This window comes from Pinus tabuliformis, chromosome 7 (genome assembly GCF_031772625.1).
Source record: "Pinus tabuliformis cultivar Carrire ecotype Pingquan chromosome 7, CPIR1, whole genome shotgun sequence".
NCBI lineage: Eukaryota > Viridiplantae > Streptophyta > Pinopsida > Pinales > Pinaceae > Pinus > Pinus tabuliformis.
Genome location: NC_142293.1, coordinates 1,315,420,978 through 1,315,428,432, shown reverse-complemented (window position 1 = coordinate 1,315,428,432; position 7,455 = coordinate 1,315,420,978). Strand labels below are relative to the sequence as shown.

The 7,455-nt window shown below is 36.2% G+C and overlaps 1 pseudogene; it reads right to left on the bottom strand.

Moving 5' to 3' along the window:
- Nucleotides 1-2,646: 2,646 nt before the first annotated feature.
- On the bottom strand, nucleotides 2,647-3,246 carry LOC149252391 (pentatricopeptide repeat-containing protein At2g33680 pseudogene; annotated as a pseudogene).
- Nucleotides 3,247-7,455: the final 4,209 nt, after the last annotated feature.

Below are 7,455 nucleotides of genomic sequence, written 5' to 3'. Positions count from 1 at the left end.
TTATCACAAGGCTATCGAGACACATGCACAACAACCACCAATAGTAATCAATCTCAAGGAATTAACAAAGCAACTCAATTTCTTGACTATGGACTCTACACTAACTTTAGCATCATTTACTTTCAAATCTACAAATCATGCAAAGCCAAGAGGCCTTCAAACTTTGCAAGATTCTTAAAGCAATATTTTACAAAAAAAACTTGGGAGCGAAGCATTCCTAGGGACATTCTAAACACATATATTTATATATTATAATGCATATATTTTCAAATAAAAAGGGCTTGTAAAACAAGACCTAGCTCATTGGTAAACCAAGTGTGGTGATATTCCCTCCACCCCACCCACGCTAATTACCAAAAAAGAAAAAGAAAAAACATGTTAGCCCCTTATAATCCATCATGGTTGTGCAAATGGAACAAGTATTATGATGGATGGAGTTCCTAGCCTTAGTGCCAACACCTTCAAAAAATATATAGAATGCCAAATTAGTTGTCAAGAATGTAGACTTTAATGCTAATAATAGGAAATATGATATTATTAAGAGCTTAGAAATGTGATTCATAGTACATTAGAACATCAACAATTTAGTACAAGTATCAAGACTTTGTAACCAGTGGTAAACTATTTAGAAGTTACAAAGTCAAAATAAATAGCATGAAGTATAATAGGAAATGAAGTTGAACCAAATAACATCAACCATTTAACAATTATAAAGTTATGAACTAGATTGGAAGGCATAAAATATGAAATGTAATAGGGCATCATCACCAAAGAGTTATATCATGTATAGAATAATGTTTACAAAATAGGCAATGTGCCTAATTTATAAGAGATATTGGAAATTGAAAATCTAAATAGAGTTGAAGCCTATGACAAGCTAAGAAATTGGATTCACCCTCCCCCCCCTCTTGTGTCCCAAATCCCACAAATTGGACACGATTCTTTAGGACACGTGTCTGATTCTTGTGTCCAGCATGTCATGGAGCGTGTCCAGACTCCAACATGTCTTGGAGCGTGTCCTAGAACATGTCCAGTGTGTCCTAAAGCATGTCCTGGAGTACACCCATTTATCATTGTTGGAGATTGCAGATACACGGTTTGGCTCTTCATTTGTCATGTTGAAGAGGTTAATGGAGGTCAAGACCGCTCTCGGGGCCATGGTTATTTCAGAGTTTTGGTCTCTTTGGAGAAAGACAAATCAAGTGGCCTTGAAAAGATTGAAGGACACAATGTTAAATGATGCTTGGTGGGAGAGGGTAGATCTCACTATTAAGATCATGGAGAGAAAGCACCAATAACTAGTTCAAAATAATGTACCAGAAAATGTGTAGCATAAGCCATGTACAACTTGGGCAATATAATTATTGTGTCCCATTACTCAGCCCATTTATAAGATATTTACATTGCATACATGAGTGCAACCAATTGGGGCTATCACAGTAATTATATTGGATATTTTCTGATAATAACTGGTATGGAAACTCCTTCATAAACTGCAACAACATGAACTTGTTTTTTTTTTATTACAAGCTCGTAGTAGTGTTGTTGTAATATTGCTATTGGAAATATCTCAAAAATTTGCCAATAACTCCTGAGTTTAAACAAATTTATTTAGTGAGGAATATTTTCAAATGTATATGATGAGCATGTTGTTGTAGGTGATCTTCATTACATTTACTTGAAGGAAAAATCATCATTTAAATAGTGCCCATATGAAAAGACTTTAACTCAATTGCTCTCTTTATTAAACTCAAAATTTTATAACATTGCACCAGCAATAACAATACTGAGAGATTCTTCAAAGTCTGAGAGTTGATACATACCTATACTATGATTTCAAAGTGGTATATGAACCTGGTTATAACAACAATGTGAAGAGACTTTTCTGGGGAAAGATATGGCCTTAGAATCCACACAATCTGCCCTCTTGAAGCCCACGAACAGAGGTGCAATTTCCAAGTGTTTTCAACAAAATTGTTTCCAAAATATTCAAGTACTTCATTGACATCTTGTAGGTTTAGTTTTTGTCTATTTACACCAACCAGAAATGCACAATACCAAAAATAAGACTGATAACCACTACAAATCAGTGACACATGTTTGCACAATGCTCAGGAAATGCACAGACTTCACAAGTAAATAAGAAACCAAAAATTGATGTCTTTCATTGTGACCCAAGCCATTAATATGGACTGTTATAGTACTCAATAAATAATATTAGTCCCCTTCAAACTTTTTCAACAACCAAACACATGTATTACGAGCAAAGTTTAGAGGAACTTGGCATTCTTCTACATGTAAATATCAGTCCATTTTAGAGATCGTTCCAGCAGTACTATAGGAATGAATACGTTGCCCATAATTCAATTTTCGTCCTTAAAATGATGGCATACACAGTCAACAGTAATGGTACAAACAGTAGGGTGCTTGGCCTCCAATATTCATTGAAATATCCCCTTGGAATCTTGGTTCTGCTCCCTGCTTTTGCATAGGTCACGCAACCAGCTAATTGGATGCCTCCAGCAAGGTAACAAGGTCACTACAAACCCTTGTGATGAGAGAAATTTTGTTCACTAACCCTCTTTCCTTCATGCCTTCCTGTAACATTCGTGCAAATATCTGAAGGGCTTCCTTCTCATACACATTCTAGGCATACATTATGATCATAGTGTTCCATGATACCGCATCTCGTTTTGGCATATTCTCAAAATGTTGGTGGGCATTCTCTATACTGCCAAGAAGAGCACTCCCTACAAAGGCATCTGACTCAAATCCAGTTCTAATGACATGGCCATGAACCTGCTTACCTTGCTCCAGAGTTTCCAAGCTAGCACAAGCACTCAGAACGACCACAAAGGTAACATTGTCTATCTTAGTATCAATCCTTTGCATTTGACACCATAATTTCAGAGCCTCTTCACCTAGCCCATTCTGTGCATATCCTGTTAGCATTGCATTCCATGAAAATACATTCTGTTCAAGCATTTCATCAAAAACATGGTGTGCATCTTCCATATTTCCATACATGTCAACAAGGGCACTCTCCACAAAAGCGTCCGACTCAAAACCCCCTTTAATCACAGAAGCATGGATCTGCCTGCCATGTTGTAGATCAGGTAAGCATGCACAAGCACTAAGTACACTCACAAGAGGATACTCATCTCGTCTTATGACCAAATGTTGCATTTTCCGATGAAGTTTCAAGGCTTTTTCAGCCGGTCCATGCTTCGCATACCCGACAATCATCACGTTCTAGGACACCCCATCTCATTCAGGAATTTTGTCAAACAACTCACGAGCATTCTCCAATCACCCATATTTCACATACCCTACATTTTGTCAAAGACTTGGTGCGCATCTTCCATGCTTTGGCACTTGGAATACATGTGAAGAAGATGATTTCCCAGAGATAATCCAGCAGCTCCTTCAACTCCAGTTTTAATGATATGGGCATGGACACCTTTTCCCTTGGCCAAAGTCCTTTTGCCAATGCAGCGCTACAGGAGACCAACATAGGGATTGGTGTTTGCAGAGCTCTTGTTGGCACCTTCCGAAATTGAGTTGCTCTTGGTTTTTCCTTGAGAGCAGCGACAATACTAAAACCAATGAATTTTGATCTGGTCCATTACCAAAATTCAAACCCATCCTGCTATTCTCTGCATTCTCCAAAAAACTCATCGGATTTTAGCTCACTTACATATTTCTATGTATCTAAAAAATTATGTGAAAGTTTTCGATCAGTAAACAACATTTCACTCACGCCAAAAAATGTAAGGTGGAGGCGAAATTTTTTGGTGGGAAATAAGGGTCCAATAACATAGATGTGTAGCTATTCAAATTACCAAATATTATACCCCTACCATCAAATATGATATTTATTTGAGTAAAATTATGAATTATCATGAAACAATTATGCTTAGAATTTATAGCCAAAGCATCAAGAGTTAGAATAGAGTGATTAAGTGGTCACAATAAAAATAATACACATTGAAAATATCATATACACATATATCATACATACCAAGCTAAATGTGATACATAAAACAACCTCTTCCTATACATAGTGTCTTAGATGGGCAAGGGAAGGTGTCATCAAACCTCTCCCATAAAAATAAAAACAAAAAACAAAAAAACAAAAAAAAAAAAAACAAAAAAAAAAACAAAAACAAAAATAAAAAAACAAAAAAAAATATCATTTTTGTATTAATATTAATGCCAAGGTGTAATTTACATCATCTAATGTATACTAAATCTATTTCACTTATATGACGTGATATTTTAATATGTGAAACATCTAATGTTTGAGCAATATCAAAATCTCCTTAGGATTCAAACAATTTCATAAGAGTCTAATTTTGTTATGTTCATAAGGTACGTTCAAACTAGATAAACAAATTACTTCTAAAATGAAGCTTTTCATGCTCAAGGGCCATGAATTTGGCATTGGAAAACCACATAGATCCTCTCTAAATAATCTTAGGGATATATAGGATATTGATTCCATTAGGATTTTTTTCACACCATGTATAGGATTCAAGGAATGTACCATGGATAAGGGAGGTAAACAAGGGAATTAGGCCTTACAAGAAGCTTTTTAGTCTCAAGGGCTATGAGCTAGACTTAAAAACCACATAGATCTTCTTTAATGGATCTTTGGTCTTAAGTCGGGATATGGGCACCATAGGAGGTGTTTATCACCACATATGGGAGTTAGTGTCTATTATATGGTTAGGACAAGAAACCAAGGGCCTTAGTCCCTAAATTAATCTTTCTCATGTTCAATTGCCATGAACAAGACCTCTAGCTGGAAATATGGGAATTTAGTGATTAGTGAGAGATTAGTGGGAGGGTTGTAGTCTCAAATAGATGTTTAGAAAAGTAATTTAAGAACCATGAGAAGTTGTGAAGCAAACTTAAGACACTTGACAAGCTGCACATCGAAGGAAACTTGGTAGTGGTACTAACTGAACATTCCTTGATCAAAGTTCATACCCTCTCCTTAGCACTACCACTTTGAAAGACAAAGAAGAAATGTGAAATAGATGTTGTGTTGCAAAAGGAGGTGTTGGGCGCCCACTCCCATTTTCAATAATTTGTTAACCTTTTAATTTAATTCCATATGAATGTGATCAAATGATATAACCCTAAAGATTCTAATAAGCTCCATAATTCTAATCATCCTTTGATCCAATAAACAAGTGTATAAGGAAGTATAACCTTTCATCCACTCTATAAAATCCTTTGAATCCCCAATCACTTGTATGTTTAGATTATTGAAGTGAAACAATTAAAATGACTAACATAAACGACTAATTCATATTATTGTAGTTCTTGTTATGTAGTCATATTTTTGTTCCTAGACTAAATTAGTCATTCAGGTTAGTCATTTTTAGTAGTATTACTTATTAGCTAATGTATATTTTAACGTAGGACTAAACTAGTCATTTATGTTAATCATTTTTAGTTGGGTCTCTTAATATTGCTAATTTTTGGTAGTATTTCACTTGGAAAAATTGTAGTGACTAACTCTTTTAGTCACTTAGTCACTAATTTCACCATTTTCTACTAGTGCTAGGAGATAGGAAAATTCCTCACGGTGTAGGTGGAGAAATCCGATGGCATCCATGCTTGTTTAGGGCCTAGTGGTCTGGTGGGGATTGCGGTAAAGCCTGGGGAAACCTGGTTTGGTTTAGTTTTGAGTCCCACAGTTATGCTTGGAATATGGCATTGGGGTGTTTGGCTAAAGAAAGATTTGGTTCAACCAATCTATGGTATGGTGGTTCGTGGAAGTCCCATACCTGGTTGTATTTTAAACTCATTAATAAGAGTTATTTTCCTTGGTATTTCATGTGTAAATGTACTGGCTTATATGTTGATTTTATGTCAGTTATATCCTTGTTATTTATGTTGGTTATATGTTGGTTATGAGTATGTTTTATGACAAACTTGATGTATGGCTCTCATCATGTTTTTATTTGCAAATGAATGTACAATTAATATATCACCTAATAGATGATAATGCAGCTATTATGATATTGCAACAATGCTTCTTTACGAATATCAGATAAGTATGATTAAATGCTCAGACCTATTGTTATGACTCGTAGATTTCATATTTGTGACATGTTTGACGAAATGCTTATCATGGGTAGTAGGGTTCCGATTAAGTCCTTACTCAAGTGTTGGCATTAGTACCTTTTTTCAGTGATATTTATCATTTCTGAAAGTTTCATCAAGTTCTAGGTAGTGGCCTAAAGTCCTCGCCTTGGAAAAGTGGCACAAAATTTGGGTCATTGGCTTAGAACAGGATGAAAAAGTCCACAGTCGTTGCCATGCCCTTGTTGTGGGAGCCACTGGAAGGCTTTGGTGGTATGCATATGTTGTCATGGGAGCTAGCGACTGAGACTTTAGGACATTGAAAAGCTAAGTTACCTCAAGGGTTGATCACTTGGAAGGGTTGGTTGGCTCCTGAAGGTTTTGTAGCATGTGTGGAAGGCCATATTAGGTTGGTTTTGTCGGTTCCACTTCCTTAACTGCACATGGGGAGTTGAATGACATCATAGTAGCCTCTCGTCACATGTTTACCCTAGTGAAACGACTAGCTTGGGTAAATGTGGCAGGAGGGTCGTTACACTTTCCCCAACACATTCCAAATAAAGGAAAGAGGTGGAAGAGTCCAAAATTGTAAGGGATGGTTCTAAAGCCTTACACAAACTGGATCCATAGAGATTGATATTGTTACTAGGTCAAAAGTGGAAATCCAGGGTTGCATGAAGAGATCATCACTACCTGAAAACCACGACCTAGCTTAGCAAATGGCCTTCTTGTCCTTTATGTTATCAAAAACCACAACGAAGAGACCTTGATCCAAAGGGTAAATGTTTAGTTCATCCATCAAAAGGGGCTTTCATGATTCAGAGATCCATTTGTGCAGATCAGACAAAACCCATTAAACCTGCAAACCAAATATTGCTCTGATTTTTTTCACAGCTAATAACTTCCTCATCCACAAGAACATTGAACGAAGGAATTTATTGAACCACCATAAGGCCATAACAAAATTTCAACATGAAACTATACAAAATAGAAGAAGTGCTTGCTAGACCGATAGCCATACCTGCAAAAGAAACTGTATTTTTTGTTGAATCGTTGTAATTCGCCATTATAAAAGAGATATGAAAAATATTCATGCAAACTCATAATAGAATGATTGACTAGGGTGAAGCCCTAGCCGCCACAAGGGTTTTCAAAACTCGATATTTCATAATATATCGGGTTAAATATCCTAATACTAGCCCAGATTTATTTTCTCATAGCAATAAATTCGCTCACCATCTTTTTTACGACAATCCTCCTCATGCTTTCTTTGACCCATGCATTCAATAAAAGGGATAATTCCTCTGTAACTTCCATCCCACCCCATTAAAGCCAAGATCCACATGCGTGTTTACTACC